This window comes from Oratosquilla oratoria, chromosome 31, assembly GCF_046742065.1.
Source record: "Oratosquilla oratoria isolate Oo_2021 chromosome 31, ASM4674206v1, whole genome shotgun sequence".
Lineage (NCBI taxonomy): Eukaryota > Metazoa > Arthropoda > Malacostraca > Stomatopoda > Squillidae > Oratosquilla > Oratosquilla oratoria.
Window position 1 is genome coordinate 5729459 of NC_134807.1, and position 14150 is coordinate 5743608.

Genomic DNA, 14150 nt, shown 5'->3' on the forward strand with positions numbered 1-14150 from the left:
CGAACTATGATCTTTTATCTCTGATTACTTTATCTGAACTTTGGTAGACTTTAAACTTAATTCTGTTCTAACTTCTGCTCTTGGCATCCTGAGTGCTGCGTCTTCCTTGTTTTGCATATCTACTTCAACCTGAGTGATTAGCCTAACCTGTCATCAGTTTTGATATGACTCGTTTCTTCACACATTTGTTATCTTCTGGGACCCATATTTCTGAGTGCGTGGCTAATCTATTTTTCTTACACTATCATACAATACAATGCAATACAACACATTACAATACAATGCAGTACAGTACAATACAATGCAATACAATACAATACATTACAATACAGTACAACACAATACAATACAATACAATACAATACAATACAATACAATACAATACAATACAATACAATACATTGCAATGCAATACAATACACTGCAATGCAATACAATACCACCGTCATCCTCACTCTCATTTTCTTCATCCAGTCTTCATCCTCTTCTTCATTCTTATTACCATCCTCATCCTCATTTTGTTCCTCATCCTATCCTCACCCTCTTTCTCATCCTTATATTCATCCTCATTCTCATTATCATCCACATCCTCATCCTTATATTCATCCTCATTTTCATCCTAAGCCTCATCCTAATCCTCATCCTAATCCTCATCCTCATCCTCATCTTCATCTTCATCTTCATCCTCATCCTAATCCTCATCCTCATCCTAATCCTAATCCTAATCCTAATCCTCAACCTCATTTTTTCATGCTCATCCTCATCCTCATCCTAATCCTCCTCCTCCTCATCATCATCATTCTAATCCTCATCCTCATCATTCTAATCCTCACCCCCATCCTCACCCTTGTCCTCGTTCTTCACCTCCTGAAAGCGGAAGTAGCGGCTTGGTAAAGTGGAGGGATGTGAAGGAGATCTCTTCCTCTGGAGTCGAGGCTGAGGATGCTTACGGCGGACTCGTCTGTCCCACGGAGTGAAGTTGAGGAGGAGATGCTGGAATGGAGATTGTGAGGAGTTGATTGGTGGTCACAAGGAGGCAGTTCCAGGTCATGGGTGACGTGGAATAATGATTGGTGTGGGTATCATTAGTGGAGATAGGACGAAATAATTTCATTACCGAGGGTGTGTCGTAGGAAGGAATAAAACGGTTTGGTAGCGTCCAGAGTTGAAAGAAAAGATAACTTTCTCTGTGTCATTGCAATGGTATACTATGTAGATTATACTCTTGTAGACAAATTAAAGGGATATATAAGTTCAGGAGTAGTTGAACAAGAATTTGAAAAGATCATGTCAGGTAGGATGCCATTTTGGCAAAAGCTAAACCAGTAAAAATGACAAGGAGAAAATTATAAATAATAAGATTTTTTCAGGTGGATTTTTTATTATATACAATACTTTAATATACAATGAACATCTTGAAATATAATACTGACATCAATATTTCTTAATCTATTAGAAGACTAGCTGATAGCAAACAATTAAGTAAATAAGTAATATTAACATTTTAAGCGGATTTCTTTATCATATACAATGCTTTTGATATACAATGAAAGTCTTGATACATAATATCGGTATCAAGATTTCTTAATCTATAAGAAGAATAGCTGATAGTAAATGAGTAAATAAATAGGCAAATAATGGAAAAATGAAAATATAAATAGATAGATAAGTAAACTAGCAATTCTATTAGAATAACTGCCTACAATGGATGACCTTACCCTGATAAGGTTGTTCAAGACAGCAAATGATTGATATGATTAAATGTTCGCCTGCTGGAGTTTTCACCCAAAGAAATGGAGTTACCTAATGAAAGGAAGTAGAAGACCAACAAGTTTACTTTTGACAGTGAAAGAGTTCAAAATAATTTTAACCCTTTGGAAGCTAAAGGGTTTCCACAATTGCCATCGAGCATAATGTTGAAATGAAGTAAGTTAGGAATAAGAAGAAGGTAAGTAGACGTAGCCAGAGTGAAATCGATGAATCCGTGTTGATAAGGTTTGAAGAAATTTACTTCAAGCTCTTTTTTTTTTTTTTTTTTTTTTTTTTTTTAAGCAGACCGAAAAAGATTCTTCGTCCCACGTGGTCCCAGATGACTCGGTTGAGCTGGACAAGAGTTCTTCTGCTTGACACGGAAGACACGTTCTGTCGTTCCGAGGCTAACAACTTTGCGCCGAGGTGGGGGTCTGAAAAGGCGTTCTTAGTACACAGTAGCCCTGGATTTTTTCTATTTCTTTATCAATTGGGTTTTTAACAACATATTTAAGTTAACTCAATGGAGGTAACGTGTCCTTCAATGAACAACGGTTATATCTAGAGTTGAATTAATTGAAAAATAAATTCCAGAAAAAGGATATAAGTCTCAAGGCCAATTTAAAGGCTACAAGAGCAAAAGTTTAAACTTTTAATGCGCGAAATGGGGTAAATTTTTAGAAGTGTACACCTACTCGATATAGCATTATGAAATTAAATGTCAATATCGTAAATTATAATACATCAACGTAATATACGGTTTTCTCGGCGAAAATCAATAACAGAAAAAATACTAGAAGCGATATCCCAACGAACGGAACCGCGGCGATTGCGTAAGACATCGCCTTTGTTTTGATAGGTGCAGAGTTTGAAAAAATTAAAGTATGATCATTTCGTCTAATTTAACCAAACCTAACTTGCCTTTAGTAATGCGGTGCCTGTAATTCTAGAAGTCGTCAGGGTCATCGTTGTCGTGTGAACCTCTTCAGTCTCCGCATCAATCAAAACAAAGAATAGCGTCTCAAGCAGTTGCCGTGGCTCCGTTCGTTAGTGTATCGCTTTTAGCAACTATTTCTGTTATCTATTTCCGCCAAGAAAAATGTATATTACGTTGATGTATTATAATTTAGGAAATAAATATTTAATTTTCTAGTGCTATATTGGGTAAATGTGCACCTTAGAAAAATACCCGAATTGTTTCCCCATCTCCAAATAAAATCTTCTGTTGACAATAAAAAAACCACTTGATTTAGATAAACATTTGATGATCCACTGACCCATAACGAACCTGGTCGCTTTGGCATTGTATTGTGTAATTAGGTGTTTCATAACAGAATCCAAATTCCATGAATGAGTTTGCGAAGATCCGGGCAAATTTGCACGTATTTCCACGTATATAGAACGTCATGTCTGCAGGTCTGTATTGTCCAAGGAAACAGATCTTCTTGTCCATGTAAACTCGGGATCTAAAGCTCGTGTATTTACTAATACTACGTTGACCCAGTCAATCCTAAACTCAACACTCAACAGCATAAAATCACAGGATATTAATAATTTCTCGTATGAGCAAAGTCAGCTGGCAAACTGGGACAGCAGGGTGAGTAGACATACAAGAGAATAGCTAAATAGAAAAATACGTAAATAGAAAAAAAGTAACTAATTAGCCAAATTTATCATCATAGACTATAGTAGTCTGTATTAAGTTTATGCGGTTTTTACATTAAGTTTGTTTCGCCATACCCAAAACAAGAATATTGCTCCCTCTGGCTTTACTAACAGAAAGCCCTGTGGACAAACACTGAAATAATGTGTGTTATGTTAATGTAAGACTTTATATGTAAACTAACGGGAGGTCACTGTGGTCAGTTCTTATGCGTAAATTTGGAGGGATCACATAGTTGATAAAAAAAAATGTCGAGACTCAGTCCTAGGACAGAGTGCCAGCCCTTTGTGGCTGCACTCCAAGATGGAAGCGAGACTGTTCATGAGATTTGAAGATGGTCATCAAGAAAATAGCCCTCTCTGACGTCTGGCGTCTGATGTTTGACGTACCTAAATGAAATCCCACCCAAAGTCAAATGCTTTACTCTAATATGATTGAAAACTTCAGTGAAACACATCCGGTTGTATGTATTTAACTTTCCCGCTCACAAAAGTAATACCCCTTCCTCCCTTTCGCTATGCAGAAGGCTCGTTTCGGCTGAATAAAATCACCGAGTAATAGTTAGAACAAATGCAAATAAGTTAATTTGGCCTGCATTGTCGGATTCCCCTTCACTACAATTTGTATGAATTGTGTTAAATATATATGTTATAGTATACAGTTTTAGCTTTTAATTACCAAAGCAGAACTCGTCAAAAGTTTTCGTGCGGGACAACCTTTAATCTGGGAAGGTTTAATTACATGAGTTGGATTTGAGAAAGGTTAATTCTATAGTAAACCCTTTTAAGCCTTTGTGGTCAAGAAGCCTTTCAATAATTGAATAAAATGGTATAGCATTAGAACAAAAACATATTAATAAAACTGATGGGGAGTAGATCACTGAGATGGTATTTTAGCTCCTTGTGACATGAGGGTTCCCTGGAATTATATGAAATTTATTGGTCTTATCAGAACAAAACTGTTTCTCTAGCAATCTTATTGGTTAAGGTTATAAGACATGTGTCAGAAAATAGCGATAAAACACGTAATGGCACGTAATCTCCGGGCTCATGTAATCACAAACCCTCAGGATAGCAATTAAATCAACCTCCTATGTTTTTTAGATCAACTGAAGGATTGTATTCAGGTCAACGCTAATTAATTAGATCTATCTTAAAGGGCGTTTTGGACTAATGGCGATACCTATGATTCCACAATAACCGGCCAGTGGATTGAATGGGAGGTAGAATGTGAGAAATTTGCTAGTGAACAGTGACATCAATCAGATATTTTTTATGGCCGTCGCGCTTAGGACTCGAACCTACCGCTCTGAGGCCAAGAGGTTGCCGAGACGGCGCCTTAATCCACTTAGCTACTGGAGGTGCAAAACTCTCCGAACTTGAACGTTTCGAGTTCGGAGAGTTTTGCACCTCCAGTAGCTAAGTGGATTAAGGCGCCGCCTCGGCAGCCTCATGGCCTCAAAGCGGTAGGTTCGAATCCTATGCGCGACGGGGATAAAAATTATCTGGGAGGTAAAATAATAAAGGAATTTCTTTGGTCTACCACCAGTCGATTTCATTCAACCAAGAGAACCCACTGGCCTTCCATGGATTATTCGCGGAACCCGGGATTCCACAATAATTGACAAGAGGATTGAACGGATGAGAGAATAATTTAGAAATGCAGCTGAGGTAAACCGCGACAAGCAAATGGAAACGGACAGTTCGCGCTGCCGGCGAGGGGAAGACACCAGCTCAATGGGTCCCGAAGTGGGGTCCCGAAGTGGAATCCCAAAGTGGATAATGCGCTGGGGGGATAATTGGTGAGGTCGAAGACGGCCCACCCGAGCCGCTGGGTTTGTTCCAGGAACCAACATATAGACGAGATCGTTCTTTGAATGTTCTGAGGTTGCTTTGATATGCCTTCAGGTTACGTTATCTGGGGAACGAGAACTCTCTCAGATATCTTATAGACTTTTTTTCTTTATTTAAGGATATATGACTTATTTTGTAAGCAGCATTTTTCTTTAAATAATGATCACAGAAACGACAAAAACTTTAAACGCGAGTTATGTGTTCAGAGACGGTGGATGATATCTAAATAAAACAACACGAGGACGCCAATATAAAAATTGCCCGTATATTTCCTTCGACTATGTTAATGAGTCGGTCTGGAATTGAATAAAAATGTATAAAAAATGCCTTTCTTTCATCTTGCTCATGTGTAAATTGCATCAAGAAGAGTGAAACAAATTTCACCTTTAATTAGTTCTCGCCATATGAAAATGAACAGCGTATAGGACCTCCCCTCCACACGTACACACATACACACAAACATACGCGCGCAAACACACAAAAGTACACACACACACACACACACACACACACACACACACACACACACACACACACACACACACACACACACACACACACACACACACACACACACACACACACACAAGTACATACACCCCGAAGCAAAGAAACGTGACTTTAATGTGGAGCTCTATTTCTATAAATTGCAATTGAATGAATTAGGTAGATAGACATGACTTGAGAAATCAATATAATTCCATTTTTCTTAGTATACTAAATGAAAATAGACTGGAACCTTGACGAGTAGACATCTTTGCATTCGTAATATTGTCTAATGAGAACCTATTAAATTTAGCACACCTTTAATAAGTAGTGAAATGTAAATCATGGTCAATTATGATGAGTCTCTAATTCTTCTGATTTGATTAGCACTAACCAATTATTTTGACCAAAGGGCCGGATTCTGTCATACATGAAGTTGCTATCCATACCCGTTTTAGAATCTGTTTATTAGGTAGATAAAGTCGACTAAAATTCGTCATAATTGAAGTTAAATTAAGATATTATAATAATGTAGCCCTATACTGGCTACCTATAAAGTAGTAAAGGTCGATAGCCTTAAAGTTTTCGGAATTTGGAGATTTTCTCTTAGACGGGTTAATTTGGACAGCATAGGTACATATATGGCTATTCTTGGACAGGTCAATCAAGGTAGTAATGAGTTTTCTCTACTGGTAAATGAAATTGCTTGGCTTTGAATAGAACAGATATTCAGTACGACACTACTCTCGTTTGGGTTTGACCTTTATTGATTAAAAAGTATCCCGAAAGCTGAATAAAATCACAATGCAAAAAGAAGTATCAACACTGAAAAATCGAAGAGTTCCTGAAGTGGCTAGGTCGAGACGGGTTCAACCCGAAGTATGAATAAAACTGGAAGGCGAAATCCAGAAAATCAAAGGGAAGAGTAATAGTCCATTAAAGAGTTGATCCCTTTACTCCTGGAGGTGGGAAACAGAGATGGTAGGAGCCAGAATGAATGGAAATGTACCTTCAAGTTCTGGAGTGGGTAGCTGTGGTCGCCCTCACTGACCGCCTCGATTGTAGGCAACCCACGGCAGCTGTGGTGGACAACATTCTGGTTTCCTTTTGTGTCGCTCCCGTTACATCTCCAGGTCTTGTTAATCAATAACCATGCTTGTGCCTGTGCTTGTACGTGTCTACAAACCCAGACACCACCGCGAGCGGTCACTCACGCGCACACGCACTTACACACGCATGCACGTGCACTCAAAGTTTATGGGCTGCATGTGTGCTTTTATAAAGTAACTTTACATAGTTGCCACACTAATTTGAAATCTAGGGAAGGTGCTAGTGCACGATCATTTCTAACCCATTTATGGGCCAACGGGGAACGTCACAGCTGAGCACAATCGTCTGGTGACAGCTAGAAAGCATAGCAGTTTTCCAGACCAGTAAAGATTGAATTAATTAGTGAATGATAATTCATGACGTTGCTGTGTTTGTATGTGTGATGTTTATGTTATCATTGACGGGATGTGTTTGTGATTAGTGTAGTTATAACTGCAGATGACTTATGGTGATAGTGTTTGTTACCTAAGAAGTATGGAGAGCCTGGCCGCAACAAAAAGGTTAAGGCATTGAATGAAGATACGGTTAAATACACCTCATTTAACCTTTTGCTTCCTGGAGTTTCCCCTCAATAAACAAAATTATTTAACAGTAAAAAAAAAAAAAAAAAAGATAATAATAATAATAGATAAATAAATAAATAGATAAATAAATAGATAAATAAACATGCAAGTGAAGCTGTATACTCACAGGGCTAAACGGGTGCAATTCAGGGAGTTCTGGCTCCGTTAACATGGTGACGTACTCCAGGGATAAACAATTGTATGCAGTTAACCACTTTAGCACAGTGATACCTACGTAAGCGTCATGAAGCGTGAGTGTGTACACGAGGATCCCGGCCTCGGCGTCTTGATTATATATATATATATATATATATTATAGTTGTACATGAGTTACCCGCGGATTCAGTGAACTGGTTTGATAATGTTTTCTGTGTTTATTAGTACTAAGAATAGAAGAGAATGAATAATACAGCAGTGACTTTACATTTTATAATATGAGTCGTGTGATGCATCGTACATATGGCAGTTGATGCTGCACACGAGGATTTGACTCGTACTGAAGTAGTTAATGGATTGATCGAGGCCTCCTTCTGGTAGACTACACACCAGCTGCACTAACTCGCTTGTTATTTAAGTATTACCATGCAAAAGCTGGGGTCTCTGGGACAAATATTACGATTCTCATTTACTTATGAAGTCTTAACATCAGTATGACGTCATAACATTATGACGTCATAACACAACAAGTTCTTAGTTTGGCAAAACATTAGCGTCTAGACTTTAAACAAAACCTGAAAGTTTGAACAACAAATATTGAAAACTTTTTTTTAAATAAATACTTTAACTTTATTGTGGAGCCTCCCCTTAACCAGGACAAGACCCATGGAATGTGTCACCATATCAAAGGGGTTAACTCCGATGTCCAAACATATTCATATTGTCTCCATGTGTTGGCAAAAATGCACAGTGGTGTCTAAAATTGCGCATAGGCATCTTTGAATTCTATTGACCAGAAATGGAATCCCACAATTTAAAGTGGTGATAATGGTGGTAGAGGTGGTGATGGGGGAACTGGTGATGGAGGAGGATGTGATGAAGAAAGTGGTGGTGATGAAGGCGGTGGTTGAGGTTATGTTGGTGGAAATGAAGATAGTGGAATGGTAGTGGTAGGTTAAGGTTGTGGTATTAGACATTATGCTGATGGAAATTGTTGTGGAGATGGTGATGGTAGTAAAGATGATTGTGATCGTGCTTGATTACAATAGAGATGGTGCATAGTATAGGTGGTTGTGTCCTCATTTTTTCAACCTTGTTGTTACGTTGAGATATTTTCAATCAAACAAGATCTTTAAAACTTATCATGATGTTGAAAATATTAATTGAGATAATGGGTCTCAGGTTTATCTTTTCCCTACACTTAATCAAATAACCCATCGATAACCAAAATAAAATTAATAAAGTTTGTAACATTTTTTAAAGAGTTATTGATGTTGGCGCAAGTTGATGAGGAGTAGTTTCTCCTTGGGGGAGCGTGAGGCGACGGCGATGAAAGAGAGAATGACTTGGAGTGATGTTCAAAACCACAAAGGAAGGAGTGAAGGAAAACACGGAAAGGCGAAAATCTTACAAAAGCGAGAAAGAGAGGGAGAAAAGGATTACGTGGAGGTAGACGAGGGGAAGAGAAAGAGGAAAAGAGTGGAGAGGAATTGAAATGTCGCGAGTGGAGGGGAGGAGAGATGAAAGAAAAAATGACAAGGTGGGAAGTGCGTCGAATGAGAAGAGGAAGCCTCATGTACACGATGGCATACAACAAGAATTTCTTGGCAGGCATCAAGCGATTCTATCTAGATGAAAGTCTCAGTGGATTGAAATATACTCAGGCAAGATGAAAACCTCATTTAGATACATATTTCTATACGTCACAATGAAAAAAATCTATAAATACTTTCCTTAATAAGCGAAGTACAGTTCAAGTTACCATAAAAACTATCCGTAGTAGCACACTTCTATGATTGATTGTATTATCATTATCATTACTACCATTGCTATTATCATTGTTATTACTATTACTATTATAACTGATATTATTATAAGTCTTGTGCTTGTGGGACGTAGTGATGGGACTAAATACACTTCTCTCTGTAAAATTATCCTACGAGAAGTCAAGGGATAAGAGGATCTGTGAAGACATTTCTAATCAGTACCTGAAGATTTAAGCACTGCATGGTTGTGGTACAGATGAGAGTAAGAAAGGAGAGATAGGCAGTAACTTTGTGAAAAGGAAGATGGATGTCTTAGCACTGAGTGAGTCTAAGTTGAAAGGGAGGGATGATTTTCAGTTTGAGTGGGAGGATGTCGGGAGTGAGGGGGGAGCGAGGGAGGGAAGAGGGTGGCTCTGCTGGTAAGTGATGAGATAGGAAAGCGAGTGGTGGCGTGTAAGGAAGTATCTTCAAGGTTAATGAGGATAAAGAAGAAACTGGAAGAAGAAATCTGGAGTTGTGCGTACATATGGGCCTGGTGTGGGCAGGACGGACGAGAACCCAGGACACTGCAACAGAAAACCGGCGGCCTACCAATGAGCCGCGGGAGGTCATGATACTTCAGGAAGTGGCAGTGGTGATTGTGATACTTTATAGAGTGGACTGCGGCTGTGTTGATAATTGTCGCGTGGTGTCAACGTTGCATAAGTCATATTACTGATGGTTGCAACGCACATATTGCCCGGCGGATCCGTCCCTTTTTGCAGTCCCCTCGTCGTCATTTCCGCTTCCGAGTCGAGCGAAAAAAAAAAAAAAAAAATAGCGTGGTGTGAATAGGTACACAACGAGGCCGCCGGCTGTGATTAATTGATTGATTGGTTTATTTATAACATTTACGTGGATTAATTGCTTATTTATATATTCATATCTACATTTACCTGATGGATTAGTCGTTTGTTTATTCATTCCTTTAGTTATGTAATTACTTATTTATTCGTTTATTTATTTATCTATTTATTCAAATATCTATCTTTCTATCTGTCTATATATCTATCTTTCAATTATCTATTTGCTTGTTTGTCCATTGATGTCTATATTACTATTAATTTGTTTGTTTGTCTGCTTACTTATTCATGAACTTACCTATCAATACCCTTCACAGGAAGATTATATGTATATGTATATATCTATATATATATATATATATATATATATATATATATATATATATATAGATAGATATATAGATAGATAGATAGGTATTTCTGTCAATTGTAAGAGTCGTCTGGCAATTCAATTATTTTCACAGAGCAGAAATTTTCTTCTTGAAGACTTTAAAACTCAATATTTTCTCTTTGTTTCCTTCTATTTTTATTTTTTACTTTTCCTAAGCCTTGAGATTATTATCAAATTAGAGGAACACTTCTGGATGTCAACAGGTTACAAGCAAAAATCTTGATTAATTAATGTTATCAAAGTGTTGTTTTTATGCTCTCAAATTCTTATCATCTTCTTTTTCACCTGGGGCTAGCCATATGAAAGGTAAACACCCAAATTTTAATATTTTGTCCCACGATTGTAATAAAGCTAGTGTTTGAAGAAACACTGATACTGATTAATAACTAAACTTATTTCTATATAAGCTTAGATTCCTGGTAATTATGACCCTTGATGTTTATGGTAGTTCAAGGTTTTTGTAAAATTACTTGAACCACAAACTGGTAGTTCAAGGTTTTTGTAAAATTACTTGAACCACATGCTGGTAGATTTGGGATACCAAAGATTGTACATTGACTCTTTCTGAAGAATGCCAGAAGTTCTTTAGCTTAATAAAATCGGATGGTGAAAGCCAGAATGAAATAAGTAAATTTAAATCTCAGTAGTGAAAGTTTCAGGACGGATGTAACACAAACATTCTTTTTACTGTTTGTGAACACTGAATTACATTCTGGAGACATGGAATTACAAATCTTAGGTTGAAGATTACAATAATTTCGGCCACTGAATTCAATTCTGAAGACATGGAATTACAAATTTTAGGTTGAAGGTTACGATAATTTCACAGACAAACCAAAATAAAATTAAGTCTTTATGTGAATGAACCAAAAAATGAACGATTAAAGAACTATGTATCTACGAAAAATTATAGTAGCATGCAAAAACGAGTAATATATAACGAAATGCAATAACAAAAGTATGATAATAAAAGGAGTGTAAAAAAAATAAACATGACTTAAAATGGAGTATAAAAAATTTACTTTCCAGAGGAAATCGCATATGTATAAATAAAGACGAGGTTAAACTAAAATAGGAGTTATTTTCTGCAGTGACAATCGTTTTTTTTCTCCTCTGTCTTCAAATAATTCTATATTATATTAGAAGTAGGACAAAGGAAGGCTGCTTTTACATTGTAAAATAAAAAACAGGTTGGAAGGATTTTATCCTTAAACGTTACTTTATTTGTTGAAAATAATCCTTCAGTACTGAAAGAGATGATGATAATAAAGAGCATTTCTGCTAACATTAACTAGCACTTGTATCCTTGGGAACAGTATTACATAAAAGAGATGCGTTCATAGAAGAAATAAAGAGAGATTTAAGGGAGAGAGTGAAAAGGAAGAGCAGAAGTCAAAGGTGATCAACATTCATTTTTTAGTGACCAGTCTATCATAGAACAATGTGTAGACAACTTATACTAGAAGAATGTCACTAAAGTCCTTGAAATATCAATTATGTAAAAAATTCAATCATTACCGCCATACAAGGGAGGAGGTAAAAATGATTTATACTTCAACGAAATAATGAAAAATTAAGTTGAAGACAAAACTTTACTCCTCGACACAGAAAATATTCTTATTTTTGTACGATTAATACTATGCAGATGGTAAAGAGCTCATTTCTAGACGAAAGAAAATGAAAAAAATACGAAAATTAACTGTTTTCTCTTACTGAAAGACAATTTCATTCTGATGTAGGAAGATTCACTGTCGGTTATTCTATTCGTCAAAGGAAACTTAAGTTTTAAGATTAATATTTGTAAAATAATATACTTTTTTTTTACATATTTTCATTAATAATACTAACCGGTTTTATGTAGGGAAGGGCTCACCTTAAAACTATTTGATACACAGTTTCTGCGCCAGGTCTGTCGTCAAAGGAAGCTTAAGTTTTAAGATTAACATTTCTGAAATAATGTATATATTTTTTTTTACATATTTTTCGTAATAATACTAAACAGTTTTATGTAGAGAATGCCTCAAATGGAAACTACTCGATACACAGTTTCGGCCTAATTTTGCCCACAGTTGAATAAAGTCACCTGATATTGGTCAGAAAGAATTGTAACTATAGTAAAGAGCTTAATGCTAAATGAGAAATGATGAGAGCACATCACCGAAGGAATGAAAAGGCTTAAGAAAATGGGGAACAATTTTTCTGTGAGAAATCGCCGGGCGGAAAGAAATGGAGAAAGGCCGAGGAAGAATGGGGTTACAGTGTATCTCAGAATGTTACGGGAAAAGAATTAGTGAAATAGAGAGAAGAATGAGATAAGAGGGAGAACAAGAGGAGAGGAGGAAAAAAGAGAGAGTTGCTGTGTTGAAAGAGAGAGAAGGAAGGGGAGAGAAAGACAGAGGTAAAAAGAGAGGGGGAAGAGAGATGGAGGAGAAAGAGTGGGAATGGGGGAATAGAGAGAAAATGAAAAAAGATAAGCATAAAAGTATAGACAGAGAGAGAGAGAGAGAGAGAGAGAGAGAGAGAGAGAGAGAGAGAGAGAGAGAGAGAGAGAGAGAGAGAGAGAAATGGAAAGAGAGAGAATGGGGAGAAGATAGATAGAGAAATAGAACGAGAGAAACGACTCGAATAAGGAGGGAGACAATTAGATGAGAAAGACAGACAGACAGACAGACAGAGAGAGAGAGAGAGAGAGAGAGAGAGAGAGAGAGAGAGAGAGAGAGAGAGAGAGAGAGAGAGAGAGAGAGAGAGAACGAGAGAAATTACGTAAATGGGGTGAGACGCAATTGGATGAGAAAGAAGTAGATAATTTAGTGATAAACTACATTTTCACCAAATTGCTCCTCGCGGTCCGTGATACAGTCTCTCTCTTTCGTTGGGTCTGTTTTCGTACGCGTAATAGTTTAAAGAAGCGTTCTTGCAGTTTTTGTTCGAGAATTTGAAACAAGCGCGGAAAGTACAGACCGTAAGTTTTGTGCCGAATTTTGCAAAACTTCTAACCTACAGAGAGTTCCCAGGTGTCTGTGGTAAAAATAAAAACAATGATAAAGCAAATTTTGGACATTTGTAGTTGCAAAATGAGGAGCTCATCTTAAAGATCTGAACTTATTTCAATCGTAATTGCATTCAAATGTGCATGGTGTAATACTTATTAGCCAATGTTGGTCTCTCTATATGATATTCGTTTGATAATAAGGAAAAAATGTATTGGCCCAAACAAGACCAATTCGTATTTTACTATTTTTAAACACACACACACACACACACACACACACACACACACACACACACACACACACACACACACACACACACACACACACACACACACACACTAGTATATATATATATATATATATATATATATATATATATATATATATATATATATATATATGTATATATATGCATATGCATATATATATGTATATGCATATATATATAAATATATATATATATATATATATATATATATATATATATATATATAAAGTGTAGACAGGCAGTAAGTCTTCTATTAAACATATTTTGTTGAAGGGAATGCTATTTCTTGCATTGATAATTTTCTTTCAGA